A 16,845-nucleotide genomic window follows, 5' to 3' on the forward strand; every position below is an offset into this window, starting at 1 on the left:
CTCGCACGGTTGTCCTTCATCTAGTGTTCTGCCAATCCTCACTCAAGTGAACAGCTTCTAGATGACAGACAATAGGCAGATTGGGCGATAGTTGCAAAGTCTTGGATGTTTCCCTTCTTGTACAGTAGTATAGTCCTGCTGGTTTTCCACTGGGACAGAACCTTGCATTCAGACAGGTAGCATGTGAATAGCCAAGCCAGTATAATTATGAGTACTGGCGGCAGGTTCTTCAGGTGTTCAGGTCTGACCTTGTCTGGGCCAGGTGCTGTTCGTTTCTTTACCGAAGAAATGTCATGTCTGATTTCAGAAGGGAGAATATTGGGAACGACATATCCATCCTGCGGAATTTGGTATGTGTGCAGGTGGACGTGGTTATCGAAGAGTTCTGAGTAGAAGTCATGCATAATCTTCTCGATTGCCATACTGGAAGACGTGATAGATCCATCAGGATGTTGGAGGGCAGTCATCTTGTTGTTGAGAAAGGATAGGCAGATGTTGAGAATGTTTTTCCCAGCTTCTGCTGCATCTACCACATTGCTGCCCTTCTCTCTTTGAGATCTTCCTTTATCGCTTCTCTGCACTCCACTACCTCCATTACCCAGTTGCCGCCACACTCCAGGACGCTTTCAGGACTCTCGGGCCGAAACTCATGCACAAGTGAAGCCCCACAAAACCAGGGAAGCTGAACTCTGAGACCTTGGCATCCAGGCTCAATGGACCCAGGAACAGAAATCCTCTGCCTCCTCCCACCAACCACAGCTGACCAAGGGATTAAAACAAGGATCCCCACCCTCCCCTGCACTGTCTGCTTCCACCAACTGCCGGCGACCCAGGGATTACACACAGAAGATGCATCCTACGGGTACCAGATAAATACCTCACCAGAAGACCTCCATTACTTCCATGACCCAGCCACCACCATGCTTCAAGATGCTTTCAGGACTGCACGGCCTCAAAACAGCTGCGTGAGACATAAGACACTTAATACCCATCTTCCAGGATTGTCGCACCATATTTGATAGTGTTCAAATATGGTTTGAACCATGGGGACTCCTGCAAGGGAAATAAGAGGCCATCCTAAAAGGCTCTATCCCTCTTGGAGAGCCTTGCAAGCTACCGAGAGTACCGTGCCTGCACAGCAGAAACTGGCAAGATATCCGTGGCGTATTCGATATGCCAAAACCAGTAAATATAATTGGTCTCATATCCTGGATATTAATCCCTTAACAGATGGGTATTGGGTAAATATTCTTTCCCACTCTGTGGGTTCTTTCTGTATTTTGGTCACTGTTTCTTTTGAAGTGCAGAAGCATCTTAGTTTGGTGTAGTCCCATTTGTTTATGTTTGCTTCCACTTTCATGGTCAGTGCTGATTCATCCTTAAAGATGCTTTAGCTTCAATGTCATGGAGCGTTCTGCCTACATTTTCCTCTATGTACCTTATAGATTCATGTCTGATATTGAGGTCGTTAATCCACTTTGATCTGACTTTTGTGCCTGGCATTAGAGAATGGTCAGAGTTTTTTTTTTAATTCTTATTAGTGAAACACCATGAGGTACACATGTAGACTTACAAATTTTTGGCCTGGGTTTCAAATATACAATGATGAAATACCCATCCCTCCAAAAGTGCCCATTTTCCACCGCCACAGATCCCAGTATCCCTCCTGCCCCATCCCACCCTGATTCTGTAGCAGGGCATTCCCTTTTGTTCTCTCTCTACTTTTGGGTGTTGTGGTTTGCAAAAGAGGCATTGAGTGGCAATCATGTTCGGTCAATAGTCTACTTTCACCATGCTTCTCCCATCCTGGGAGGATCCATCCAATACCCTTTATTTGGTGCTCCCTTCTCTATCTGAGCTGCCTTTTACTCTAACATGTGTGGCTGGCCTGCAAGCCATGGAGCAAACCTCCTGGTACTAATCTCAGCCACTCTTGGGTGTTAGTCTCCTGTTTTGTTGCTTTTGTTCCCCAGATGAATGCAAACTTTCTATGTCTATCCCTCTCTTTCTGACTCATTTTGCTTAAGATGATACTTTCCATGTAGTACACTTGTATGTAAATTTCATGACTTCATCTTTTCTAACAGTTACATAGTACTCCATTGTGTATATGTACCAAAGTTTCTTTAACCAGTTATCTGTTCTCGGGCACTTAGATTTTTCCAGATTCTGGCTATTTTAAAGAGTGCTGCAATGAACAAACAAGTGCAGATGTCACTTGGACTATACTTTTTGCCTCTCTGGGATATATTTACAGTATAGCTGGGTCAAACAGGAGCTCAATTTCTAATTTTTTTTTCCAAAAGGGCTGAACCAATCGGCATTCCCATTAGCAGTGAAGGAGAGTCCCTATCTCGCCACATCCACACCAACACCAGTTGCTTTTGTTCGTTTGGATGTGGGCCAGTCTCTGTGGGGTGAGATGATATCTCATTGTTGTTTTGATCTGCATCTCCCTGATGATTAATGATGGAGAGCATTTTCTCATGTGCTTTTTGGCCATTCGGATTTCTTCTTTGAGAAAGTTTCTGTTCATTTCTTTGCCCCATTTTTTGATGGGGTGGATGTTTTCTTCTTGTGGAGTTCAACCAGTACTTTGTATATCCTTGATATCAACCCCTTGTTAGATGTTTGTTCGGTGAATATCCTTTCCCATTCTGTAGACTGTCTTTGTATTTTGGTCACTGTTTCTTTTGAGGTGCAGAAGCTTCTTAGTTTAAGATAGTCCCATTTGTCTATCTCTGTTTTCACTAGCTTGGCCAGTGGCATGACATCTTTGAAGATACCATTAGGTTCAGTATCATGGAGGGTTTTGCCAAATTTGTCTTCAATGTACCTTATGGATTCCGATCTGATGTTAAGGTCTTTACTCCATTTTGATCTTACTTTTGTACATGGCGTTAGGCAGAGATCTGAGCCCATGTTTTTGCATGTAACTGTCCAGTTTTGCCAGCACAATTTGTTAAAGAGGCTTTCCTTGCTCCACTTCACTTTTCTTGCCCCCTTATCAAAGATTAGATGATCATATGCTTGGGGGGAGATGTCAGTATATTCAATCCTGTTTCATTGGTCTACAGCTCTGCCTTTGTTCTAGTACCATGCTGTTTTAATTATTACTGCTTTGTAGAATAGTTTGAAGTGAAGGAGGTTGATTCCTCCCATTTTCTTTTTCCCAAGAATTCTTTAGCTATTTGTGGGGGCTTATTGTTCCATGTAAATTTCAGGAGTGATTGCTCCATTTCTTTGAAGAATGTCATGGGTATCATAATAGGGATCACATTGAATTTGTACAGTGCTTTGGGAATTATTGCCATTTTGACAATGTTAATTCTCCTGATCCATGAACAGGGGATATTTTTCCATTTCTTCGTGTCCTCTTTTATTTCCTCAAGTAGCATTTTGTAGTTTTCTTTGTACAGTTCTTTTACTTCCTTAGTTAAGTTGATTCCTAGTACTTGATTATCTGGGGCACAGTTGTGAATGGGATTTTTTTTCTTCATATCACTTTCTTCTCTTTCACTATTTGCCTATAGGAAAGCCATGTACTTTTGGGTATTCATTTTATAACCTGCCACTTTACTATACAAGTCTATTGTTTCTAGGAGTTTCTTGGTAGAGGTTTTAGGGTTCTCTAAGTATAGTATCATATCATCTGCAAATAGTGAGAGCTTGATTTGTTTCTTTTGTAACAGAATGCCCTTAATATCTTTTACTTGCCTAATCGCTATTGCAAGTACTTCCAGTTAGAGTTCATCTTTTTTTTTGGCAGGTAGCTACCCAGTTTTCTCAGGTCCACTTGAAGAGGCTTTTCTTGTTCCACTTCACATTTCTTGCTCCTTTGTCAAAGATTAATATTCATATATTTGGGGATATGTGACAGAATATTCAGCTCTGTTCCATTGGTCTGCAGGTCTGTTTGTAGCCCAGTTCCATGCTGTCTTAAGTACTTACTATTGCTTTGCAGTACAGTTTCAAATTGGGGAAGGTGATGCCACCCATTTTCTTTTTCCAAGGATTGCTTTAGCTCTTCGTGGGGTTTATTATTCCATATGAATTTCAGGAGTGTTTTGTCTATCGGTCAGGATGGGAGATGTGTGCAGAAAGTAGATAAATGACCAAACATTATAACCTCTCAGTGTCTGTATAGCAAACTATAATGCCCAAAATTCGAGATATATTATGGGGAATATTGTCTACCATGAAGGCAGGGGGAAGTTTGTAAAGAAGGGTATACCAGGGATATTGGTGGTGGAAAATGTGCACTGGTGGATTGATGGGTGTTTTATTATTGTGTGATTGCAACCCAAACATGACAGCTTGTAACTATCTCACAGTGATTCAATAAAATTTCACAAACAAATCACAAATCATCCTGTTATTCGTCGATTGCCTCGAGCAGGCCCCAGTAATGTCTCCTTCATCCTAGCCCTGAGATTATATTCAAGGCTCTTTAGGAGAATGAGACCCATCATTGTTACTGGTATTTGGCATATTGGGTACGCCACGGGGAGTTTGCCAGACTCTGCCATGTGGGCAGGCTACATTCTGTAGCCTGCCAGTTTGTCCAAAGTAGGAATGAGATAATAAGATGTCATAATAAGATGTCAGAGCCCTGGTCGGGGCAGGGAGGAAAGCTCAACCCGCTCCCCTCCAAGGGGCCCCAGCGAGGACAGCCAGGTGCGGGGGCAGGAGACTGCACTGTTCTCTTCTGGGAGCTGTTTTTTATAGTCTCTGAGTCTTGGCCGTTGATGGGATTACACGGCGCCAGGGGGCCAGTTGGTGGGTGTGACCCCCGCCTACTGGAATTTGGAGAATCTGGGTGGAGGATGCTCAGCCCCAATCCGAGTAGGCTTGGAGATCTCGGCCCCAAACCCACGTGACTTTGTCCCTCTGCCAGTACCTTCATGTGTGCGGAGAGTGGTCTCAGCATGGTGGTGGCTGGTCCTGGAGGTCTTTCGCTGCTGGAGCCCTGGTTGGGGCAGGGAGAAAAGCTCAACTCGCTCCCCTCCAAGGGGTCCTGGCGAGGACAGCCAGGCACGGGGACAGGAGACTGCACTGTTCTCTTCCGGGAGCTGGTTTTTATAGTTTTTATATTTTATTTTAATAAAATTTAAAAAATAATTAAAGGTGATGGAACAGAAGTGCATTTAAAAAAAAAATCTAACCAAGTGATAGACTTAATGTGTTGCTAGTGACTCATTTCTTGGTTTCACTCATGATTTCCCAGGCAAAATAATGCCCCTTTCACTGTATTTTCAGAGGAATGTGTGCATTCAGGAATACTTACTGTTTACTTCTGATCCCAGCAAAATGTGTACCTGGAGATGAAAGCAAAATTAAAGGAAAAATAGAATGTAAGAGGTCTGGTTGCATCAAGTTAATTTATATTTCCGCATATTCTTTTATATTCTAGGTCACAATGATCAAATGAAAATGGCTCTAGCTATCACGGACCATGACCACTTCACACAATAGGTCTTGAAAACACTGAGGAGTTACACAGCCATAAAAATTGAGTATATATATGACACATTTCTCATGTCTCACAAAGAACAGCTAAGACAACAGTAAAAATACTGGAACTTTGTTCTTAATCTTTAAATCTTAAAAATTCAATTTTCCACTTACAAAAGTGAGATCAAAACTGTGGCTACAAAATAGAAGTTCTGCTTATATACCAAACTTTCATGTGCTATCATGTGGGGGGTTCAGAAATTGCAAATGGTAGTTTATGGGGTGAACATAATTAAAAAATCTGTCATTGGAGATTGATGTGGTAGAGAATTTGTTCTGAAGCAGCAGTCAGCAAATCTCCAGCTAAGCGGGTCCTAACAGGTTTTAACGAAGTAGTGACATTCAAACCAATGTGACTGCCATTCACACAATAGTGAAGAACAGTAACATTTGTGCCCATAGAACTCAGAAGTTTTATTTTTACTGGTATTTAAGTAAATCAAAATACTTTATTTTTTAAAAATTTGAATCAGTGAAACACCATGAGGTACAGTTGTAGACTTACACATTTTTGTGCTTGGGTTTCAGTAATACAATGATCGAGTACCCATCCGAGTACCAATGCCCAATCTGCACCACCAATGATCCCAGCATCCCTCCCACCCACCCCATCCACCCCATACAACCCTGCCTCTGTGGCAGGACATTCCCATTTTGTTCTCTATCTCCTTTTGTGTGCTATGATTTTCAAAAGAGGCATAGAGTGGCAATCATGTTCGGAATATCGTATACTCTCAGCATGTATCTCTCATCCTGGAATGATCCTCAAAACACCCTTTATTTGGTGCTCCCTTCTCTATCTGAACTGCCTTTTTCCCTAGCATGTCAGACTGGCCTCTAAGCCATGGAGTAATCCTACTGGTACTTATCTAGGCTATTCTTGGTGGTTAGTCTCTTATTTTGTTACTTTATGTTCCCCAGATGAATGCAATGTTTCCATGTCTATCCCTCTCTTTCTGACTCATTTCACTTGGCATGATACTATCCATGCAGTACGACTTGTATGTAAATTTCAAGACTTTATGTTTTCTAACACCTGCATAATACTCCATTGTGCAGATGTGCAAAAGTTTTTTTAACCAGACATCTGTTCTCGGGCACTCAGGTTTTGTCCAGATTCTGGCTATTGTAAACAGTACTGCAATGAACAAACAAGAGCAGATGTCACTTCAACTATACTTTTTTGCCTCTCTGGGATATATTCCCAGAAGTGGTATTGCTAGGTAAAATGAGAGCTCAATTTCTAATTTCTGGAGATTCGTCCATACTGTTTTCCATAAGGGCTGAATCAATTGGCATTCCCACCAGCAATGAAGAAGGGTGCCGTTCTCGCCACATCCGTGCCAACACCAGTTGCTTTTGTTCTTTTGGCTGCAGGCCAGTCTATGTGGTGTGAGATGACATCTCATTGTTGTTTTGATCTTCATCTGCCAGATGATTAATGATGTAGAGCATTTTCTCATGTGCTTTTTTGCCATTCAATTTCTTCTTTGAGGAAGTTTCTGTTCATTCTGTTGCCCCATTTTTTTGATGGGGTGGATGTTTTCTTCTTGGGAAGTTCAACCAGTACTTTGTATATTCTTGATATCAACCACTTGTCAGATGAGTATTGGCGAATATCCTTTCCCATTCTATAGACTGTCTTTGTATTTTGGTCACTGTTTCTTTTGATGTGCAGAAGCTTGTTAGTTTAAAATAGTCCCATTTGTCTATCTCTGTTTTCACTTGCTTGACCAGTGGCGTGACATCTTTGAAGATGCCGTTAGCTTCAATATCGTGGAGAGTTTTGCCAAGCTTGTCTTCAATGTACCTTATGGATTCCGATCCGATGTTTAGTTCTTTAATCCATTTTGAGCTAACTTTTGTACATGGTGTCAGGCAGAGATCTGAGCCCATTTTTTGCATGTAGCTGTCCAGCTTTGCCAGCACAAATTGTTAGAGAAGCTTTTCTTGCTCCCCTTCACATTTCTCGCTCCCTCATCAAAGATTAGACTATCATATGTTTGGGGGGAGATGTCAGTATTTACAACCCTGTTCCATTGGTCTGCAACTCTGCATTTGTTCCAGTACCTTGCTGTTTTAATTATTACTGCTTTGTAGTAGAGTTTGAAGTTAGGGAGTTCGATTCCTCCCATTTTCTTTTTCCCAAGAATTATTTTGGTATTCATGGGGACTTTTTGTTCCATATGAATTTCAGGAGTGTTTGCTCCATTTCCTTTAAGAATGTCATGGGTATCGTTATAGGGCTCGCGATGAATTTGTACAATGCTTTGGGGTGTATTGCCATTTTGACAATGATAATTCTCCAATTCATGAGTGGGGGATATCTTTCCATTTTCTCCTCTCCTCTTTTATTTCCTGAATTAGCATTTTGTAGTTTTCTTTGTACAGGTCTTTTAATTCCTTAGTTAAGCTGATTCCCAGGTACTTGATTTTCTGGGGCACAATTGTGAACGGAATTGTTTTTTTTCATGTCACCTTCTTCTCTATTTTCAAATAGGAAACCCATGGAATTTGGAGTATTGGTTTTATAGCCTACAACTTTACTATTCAAAGCTATTGTTTCTATGAGTTTCTTCGTAGAGGTTATATGGTTCTCTAAGTATAGTATCATATCATCTGCAAATAGTGAGAGCTTGATTTCTTCCTGATTTCTTCCTTTCCCACCTGAATGCCCTTAGTACCGTTTTCTTGCTAACCGCTATTGCAAGTACTTCCAGTACTATATTGAACAGCATTGGAGAGAGTGGGCATCCTTGTCTCATCCCTGATCTTAGCAGGAAGGTGCTCAGTTTTTCCCCATTCAGTATGATGGTGGACTGGTGCGATAGCACAGTGGTAGGGCATTTGCCTTGCACACAGCCAACATGGCCGACCGGAGTTTGATTCCTCCGTCCCTCTTGGAGAGTCTGGCAAGCTACCAAGAGTATCTCGCCTGCACGGCAGAGCCTGGCAAGCTACCCGTGATGTATTCAATATGCCAAAGACAGTAACAGCAAAGTCTCCAATGGAGACGTTACTGGGCCCGCTCGAGCAAATCGATGAAAAACGGGAGGACAGTGACAGTGACAGAGTATTATGGTTGCTGTAGGCTTGTGGAAGATGGCTTTAACTATATTGAGTAAAGTCCCCTCTATCCCCATTTTGGTGAAGGTTTTCATCATAAACGGGTGCTGGATCTTGTCAAATGCTTTCTCTACATCTACTGATCACTTGATCAATTGATCCCCCGTTATGCATTGATTTACTCGAGCTGGTGCCAGTAACATCTCCATTCATCCCTGTTGCGTGCTAGTGTAGCCCAATGGCATCTGTTCGTTCTAGGAACATGCAGAGCCTCAAACCAATCATTCAGGGTCTTGACGAAGAAGTCTGACCATCTTGTAGGTGGGCGTCCACGCAATCTTTTGATGTCCCATGGAATCCAGTCAGTAATGGCTCTAGTCCAGTGGTTGTCTGTAAACCTCATTACGTGTCCAGCCCGTCTGATTTTTAATGCCTTGGCAAATGAGACAGCGTCCCTGATTCTTGAGCATTGACGGAGATCAGAACTCCGGATTCTATCTCTCATTTTGAGTGAAGTGGGATATTCCAAGCATAGCTCTTTCAATTCCTCTTTGAGAGACCCGAATAGCATTCTCATCCTGTTTTCGTAGGGCCCAGGTCTCTGAGGCATATGTTAATGCAGGAAGAACAGTGGAATTGAAGAGAAGTGCTCGTAGCTGGAGGTTCTTTGTCCTCTTAGTTATTTCTTCAACGCTCTTGAAGGCAATCCAAGCCGCTCTCTTCCTCCTGCGTAACTCAGGTGCCAGGTCATTCATCATGTTGATTTCTCGACCTAGGTATATATAACTGTTGCATTCGGAGAAGGTGGTTCCGTTGAGAGCGAATGGAGCATCAGGAATGAGGCTGTTTCTCATAAACACTGTCTTCGTAAGATTCAGCTGTAGTCCGACCTTTCCACACTCACGGTCAAAGTCCGCCAGCATTTGAGCTGCTTGGCTGATGTTTGGTGTTATTAGAACGATGTCATCAGCAAAGCGGAGGTGGTGTAGTTGCCGACCATCTATCTTCACTCCCATTTCTTCCCATTCCAGTCGTCGCATGATGTTCTCGAGGGTGGCACTGAAGAGTTTTGGTGAAATGGAATCACCCTGCCAAACCCCTCTCTTGACATGAATTATTACTTCTTTGTAGAATGGTGAGATCCTGGTAGTGAATCCGTAATAGAGCTCATGGAGGTTTTTGATGTATTGAGTCTGTACGACCTGATTGGCTAGGGCTTTTATGACCGCTTCCGTCTCAACAGAATCTTTAAATCTTTAAAATTGATTTAAATCTTTAAATCAATGAACGTTAGACAGAGTGGCATCTTGAACTCCTAAGAAACCTCAATGAGCTTAGTAATCGTGTGGATATGGTCTATGGTACTGAATCCTTTTCGGAACCTGGCTTGTTCACATGATTGTCCTTCATCCAATGTTCTGCTAATCCTATTCAGGATGACTCGAGTGAACAGTTTGTAGATGACAGACAATAGGCAGATCGGGCGATAGTTGCCAATGTCATGGATGTCTCCCTTCTTGTATAGTAGTACAGTCCTGATGGTTTTCCATTGGGATGGAACTTTGCATTCAGACAGGTAGCGTGTGAATAGCCGAGCCAATGTATTGATGAGTACTGATGGTAAGTTCTTCAGGTGTTCAGGTCTGATCTTGTCTGGGCCAGGTGCTCTTTGTTTCTTTACTGACGAGATGGCTTGTTGAATTTCAGAAGGGATTACTTCATCTACTGATTAATTAATTAATTAATCACTGCATCTACTGATATGATATTATTTTTATCTTTTCTTTTGTTGATATGATGGATGGATGTTGATTGATTTCAGAATGTTAACCCATTCTTTCATCCCTGAGATGAATCCCACTTGGTCATGGTGTATGATCTTTTTGATGAGTTGTGGAATTCTATTTGCTAGTATTTTTATTGAGAATCTTCGAATCCATGTTCATCAGGGATATTGGTCTGTAGTTTTCTTGTGCTGTCTTTGTTTCCTTTCGGTATGCGAGAGATATGGGCTTCATACAAACCATTTGAGAGAGTTTGTGTCTTCAATTTCCTGGAAAAGTTTGAGAAGAACTGGCAATAGTTCCTCTTTAAATGTTTGGAAAAATTTAGTAGTAAATCCATCTGGATCTGGGATTTAGTTTTGGGGGAGATTTTGATTACAGTTTCAATTTCCTTGATGTTAATATGTCTATTCAGGTACTCTAGATATTCTTGATTCAGCCTTAGGAGATTATACAAATCCAGGAATTTATCGATTTCTTCCAGTTTCTCTTGTTCCGTGGCATACAAACTTTGAAAGTAGTCTCTGATGATCTTTTGAATTTTTCTGGTTTCTGTTGTGATATCCCCCTTCTCATTTATGATTTGGTTTATTAGGATTCTCTTTCTTTGTGAGTCTTACTAGTGGTTAATCTATCTTATTTATTTTCTTCAAAAACCAGCTCTTGGTTTCATTGATCTTTTGGATTGTTTGTTGGGTTTCCAGTTTGTTGATATCTGCTCTAAGTTTTATGATCTCTTTTATTCTGCCTGTTGTTTGTTCCTTTTTAAATCCTTTTTTAATATATTGTGTTGTTAAGTCAAGTTGTTTATGTGGGCCCTTTCTTCTTCCCTCATAAATGCTTTCAGAGCTATAAATTTTCCCTTTAACACGGCTTTATCTGCATCCCATAAACTCTGGTAGCTCATGTCTTCATTCTCGTTTGTTTCCAGGTATCGTTTGATTTCGTCCATGAATTCCTTTCTTAACCCTCGTGGTTCAACAATGAGTTGTTTAATTTCCAGGTGTTTGATTTGGTTCTCCGTGTCTGTGTGTGATTCACTTCTATCCTCAGTGCATCGTGGTCTGAAAAGATGGTTGATACTATTTCTATCTTCCTGATTCTGTAGAGGTATGTTTTGTGACCTAGGACATGGTCTATTTTAGAAAATGTTCCATGCACACTGGAGAAGAATGTGTATTCTTTCTTTTGGGTGTGTAGAGCCCTGTATAGGTCTATAATTCCTCTCTCTTCTATTTCTTCCATCAAAGCCAATGTTTCCTTGATGAGTTTTGTTCCTGTTGATCTATCCAGAGGTGATAAGGCAATGTTTAAGTCTCTGGCTACTATTGTGTTACTAGCAATGTCCTCCTTCAAATCTGTTAGCAGTTGTTTTAAATATTTAGCAGTTCCCTCATTAGGTGCATATACATTTAAGCGTGTGATTTCTTTCTGTTCTATGTATCCCTTGATGAATAGAAAATGGCCTTTGCTGCACCTTCTAATATTTTTCAACCTGAAATTTATGTTGTTGGATACTAGTATGGCCACCTCAGCTTTTTTGAGGAAGCTGTTTCCTTGCAGGACTGTTTTTCATCCTTTAACTTTGAGTCTGTGTTCACTCTGACTGTTGAGATGAGTTTCTTGTAGGCAGCAGAATATTGGGTTCTGTCACTGAATCCATTTTGCCACTCTGTGTCTCTTAATTGGTGAATTTAGACCCTTGCCATTGAGAGAGATTATTGTTTTGGGGTTTTATGTCATCTTTCTGTAAGGGTCTGTTGTGCTTGTAGGGTTTGTCTTGTCTTATAATAGCCCCTTTAGTCCTTATTTTAGGTTTGGTTTTGAGTCTATGAAGTTCCTGAGCTGTTGTTTATCTAGAAAATAGTATACTGTTCCTTTGAGTTTGAATTAGAGTTTAGCCGGATAGAGTATTCTTGGTGAAGCGTTCATTTCGGTGAGTTTTTTCACTATATCCCACCATTGCCTTCGGTCTTGCAGGGTTTCCTCTGATTGGCCTGCTGTGAATATAGGGGGTACTCCTTTGTATGTGATTTCCTTCATTGACCTTGCTGCTTGCAGTATTGTGTCTTTATCCGTGGCATCCATCATTCTATCTATGATATGTCTTGGAGTGTTTTTGTTAGGGTCTCTTTTAGCTGGCACCCTGGGGCTCTTTGAATCTGAATGGCCACATTGTCCAGCTCTGGGAATTTTTCAGCAATGATTTGTTTGACCAAGACTTTTTCATTGGGATTGTTTCCGTGATCTTCTGACACTCCAGTGATTCTAGTCTTGTTCCTCTTGGAATCATCTCCTAGGACTCTGGTTCATTCTATAACTATTTTGAGGCTTCTTGCCATTCTTGTTGTCTGTTGGCTTGGTACAGCTGATCTTTCAGTTCACTGATTCTGTCTTCAGCTCTGGCCATTCTACTTTTGAGGGCACAGACTGAGTTTTTTATTTCATTTAGAGAATCTTTTATTCGTGACATTTCTGTGCATAGCTTTCCAATTTCTGCTCTCATTTCTTCCTGGATTTTCTTGATTGTCTGATCCATTGTTTCTTTCATGTTCTTCAATTTACTGGATATCTGTTTAAGTGTTTTATTGAGTTCTTTGAACATCTTCATAACTTCATATCTGAATTCTTTCTCAGAGAGTTCTCTTAGGTGAGTAGCACCTACTGGGCATTCTAGACTCTTTTCATCATCCTCCCCACATAGTGGGGTTTTGCGTTGTTTCTTCTTGTTGGTGTGGAGGCATGGAGGCTGAGATGTTACTTGAGATTGCTTGGTATGAGCGGCTGCCAGCCCAAAATCAGGCCATGCCCACTTATAAAGCAGCCACACGCACTTCTGAAGAGGCCACACCCCCTACGGGTACCTGGTGTGTGTGTGGCGGGGGGTGCAATCTGGGGGAGGAAGAGAACAGGCACAGCATTGGGGATGAACAGGAAGATGCTCAGGGATGGTGGTGTCTCAGGGTCCTAGAAGATGCCTGGTGAGCGTACGCAGAGAAAGCCAAGTTCTGGGTTAGAATACTGATGGATTAACTGACCTGGGGGAGGAAGAGGACCAGCTAAGCATTGAGGACAAACAGGAAGAGTCTTAGGGATACTGGGCATCTCAGAGTCCTAGAGGACTCCTAGGGTGCGTCCTTGAAGAAATCCAAGTCCTGGGTTCAAATACTGATGGATTAACTGACCTGAGGGAGGATGAGAACCAGCACAGTGTTGGGGACAAACAGGAAGAGGCTCAGGGTTGGGAAATCAAAATACTTTAGTATTGGACAAAATCATGTCACAATTTTACAATTCTACCACCTAAGCATGAAAGAAGGCAAGATTAAAATTTTGACTAATCTTATTGACATAAGTTTCAAGGCCTATTTCCTATATAAAAACTTAATATTGCATAAGAGTTAGAATCGCTGCCTTAACTCAGATGAACAGGGACATCAGGAGGTACAGCAGGAGATGCTCATAGGGAAAGAAAATCACAAAATGTAAACCACATTTACAAAAATAGATACTGTCAAGAAGCAGTGAGAGACAACAGAGACTGAATTGAGAAAAATCACAATCACGATCACGATTATCCTGTTGTTCGTCGATTGCCTCGAGCAGGCACCAGTAACATCTCCTTCTTCCTAGCCCTGAGATTTTAAAAGAACCATATTCAATGCTCTTTCAGGGCTAGGAGAATGAGACCTGTCATTGTTACTGGTATTTGGCATATTGAGTATGACACGGGAAGTTTGCCAGACTCTGCCGTGTGGACAGGATACTTTCGGTAGCCTGCTGGGTTCTCCAAAGTAAAAAACAAGATAATAAGATGTTGCAAAGCCGCAAATGTGGCCGAGCGCTTCCGGGAGCTGAGTTTTATAGTCTCTGGATCTTGGCCATTGATAGGACCAGCCGGTGCTGGCAGCAGCTGGTGGCTGTAACGCTCACACACAGGAAGATGGGGGATCTGGGTGAAGAAGGCTCAGTCCCGATCCGAACAGGCCTGGAGATCTCAGCCCCTGGACCCGCATGCCTGGGTTCCTCCGCCGGCTCCTCCATGCACGAGGCCCATCCGGACTTGTGGAGAGTGATCTCAGCATGGCTGCGGCTGGTTCTGGAGGTCTTTGGCTGCCGGGGCTCTGCTTGGGGTGGGGAGGGAAACTCAACCCTCCCCCCTTCAAGGGCCCCGGTGAGGACAGCCAGGCGTGGGGGCAGGAGACTTTTTTATTGAGAAAAATAAAACACAATTAAGCAGTACAGATAACATATCTAAAAAGGAGTATTATAGGTTGCTAACACTGATGTAAATATCGTTTATAATTTCTATTATCCATACCACACACGATGCACAAAAGCTAGTGAATTAAAGTCCAACCCACATAATATATTAAGGAAAATATGGGTGTCAAGGTTGTCTTCAAAGATTTTACTCTGTTGGTTGAGAAAACAAAAACACATACATGGGACTACATTAAGAAGTTTCTTCATTGTGAAAGAAACTTTGAAATATCAAGACATACTACTCAATATGAAAAATATTTCACAGTACAACGTCAGACATAAGATTCATATCCAAGATATAAAACTCTCACAAAATTCAACAAGAACAATATCTAATACCAATAATCTCACCACACAAAAAAGCAAGAAGAGATAAACAGACACTTCTGTGAAGAGAACATTATCAGGTAAATGTAAATAAAAATGACTAATTAATCCTCTAATACCAGTGGGAATTACATGAGTTTTTTTTGGGAGGGTGGGAAACAGTAATACCCAGCAGTACTTGGGGTTTACTCATCACTCTGTACTCAGGAATCACTCCCGGTAATGTGGGCTGTCCTTTCTTTAAATGCATTGCTTCAACCCCCTACAAAAAATTTTGAGTGACTCAATCTCCACATGGTACCATTTGTGGTGCCTGTTGTACTACTTTCTTGCACCTGGAAGCTGCATATACTGTATGCTGCATATACAAAAATAATCAGTATTGGTGGATATGTGGTTTGTTAAATGAACCAACTTTCACTGTTGTTGGGAATGTAGTTTGGTTCACCTATGTGAAAAAAAGTATGTCAACTTCTGAAAAAAAGAAAAATAGAACTTCCACATGCACATTTGCTCGAGCCCTGGTTTAGTTTATTCCTGCAGTTCAGATTTTCTTGAGTCAAGTTTTCAAACTAGGGTATCAGTTTTCAGCCTGCCCCCTTCTGGGAAAGGTGTGAGCCTTCACAGGGCCTTCTCTGCTCCACCCATGGCAGGCCATGCTACTTAGCTTTCAAGTTGGCCTCTGCTTCTTGAGTCACAGAGTAGAATCTTCCAGAAACAGTGATTGGGTTCTGCAGTGAATATTTTCAGGGAAGTTCCAGGCAAAAATTCTGGATATGATTCTGTTTTGGATGCAGTGCTTGTTATGGCATCCCCAAAGTGCTTTCAAATTGCTCCCTATTCTACCCTTAGACCTGTGTCATCTGTTCCTGGAATCTGCTTTCCTCCCAGCTGCTTTTCCTCCAGGCTAATCATGAATCTGATTTCCCTTTTACAGCAGATAACTTCATTTTTTGAGCTAGAAAATATTTATGTTGCAGTTTTGATTTTACATAACCACAACTTGTAAAACAGGAGTTAACTCTGTGATCACCATTTATGACTTGACATGAAAGCTCTGGTTGGACCCTGGATGATTTCATGTACAGCCCTGAATCAGATAAGAAAATTCTGGATAAGAAAATGGCATACTAGATTCACAAGTCTGGGTCCTGCCCAGCTCTTTTGGGAGAGATCAGAGCAAGGTGATTGATTGACTGCTTCATTGCGATTATATGGCATAAACTTCTTTCCCAAATCAATACTTGCGAGACAAATAAAATGAGAACTGTGCATTTGTAGAAGGTAGTGCTTGGATTTTTTTTTTGAGTCTTTATTCAGTTAAATTAGTCCTGCTGTGTGAGTCATGCTTAGGTGCTTCAAGAGTCATTGCATTTATTTCAGGTCATGAGGAGAATGTTCAGTACAGTCTTGGAAGGAAAATAGTTCTGCAGTCAGTCAATGTCTTAAAAGTACATATTTCCTGAGCTATCTAATTAACTACCAGGCATGACCAAGATTTGGGAGAAATTCATGTTATCCCTTAGATTCTCATTATAGGACAAGAAAACTTCTTATAAAGATGGTGCCAAACTGTTTGAGGTAAAATATTTTTGCTGTCACAATGAATTATCCTCATAAAATTTTGCAGATGCCTGTTGGTTAAATCTCCAAGGAAGATATTTGGATAGCATCCCAAATTTTGTTCTGGCACCAACTATGGGCACAGCCACCCTGTAAGTTGTCTGTGGTATACATTGAAGGAATATTCCAGGCAAATCGTCATTTTATAAAAGGACATCTAATGAAACAGACTGGAACACATGATTATGTGGGTTCTGTCAGTCTGGTCAGAACCAAGTCTGACAACCATGTCCTAACCCAACTCTGGTTCCTAGAATGCTGTGTG

This window comes from Sorex fumeus, unplaced genomic scaffold, assembly GCF_029834395.1.
Source record: "Sorex fumeus unplaced genomic scaffold, SorFum_2.1 ptg000050l, whole genome shotgun sequence".
Classification (NCBI taxonomy): Eukaryota; Metazoa; Chordata; class Mammalia; order Eulipotyphla; family Soricidae; genus Sorex; species Sorex fumeus.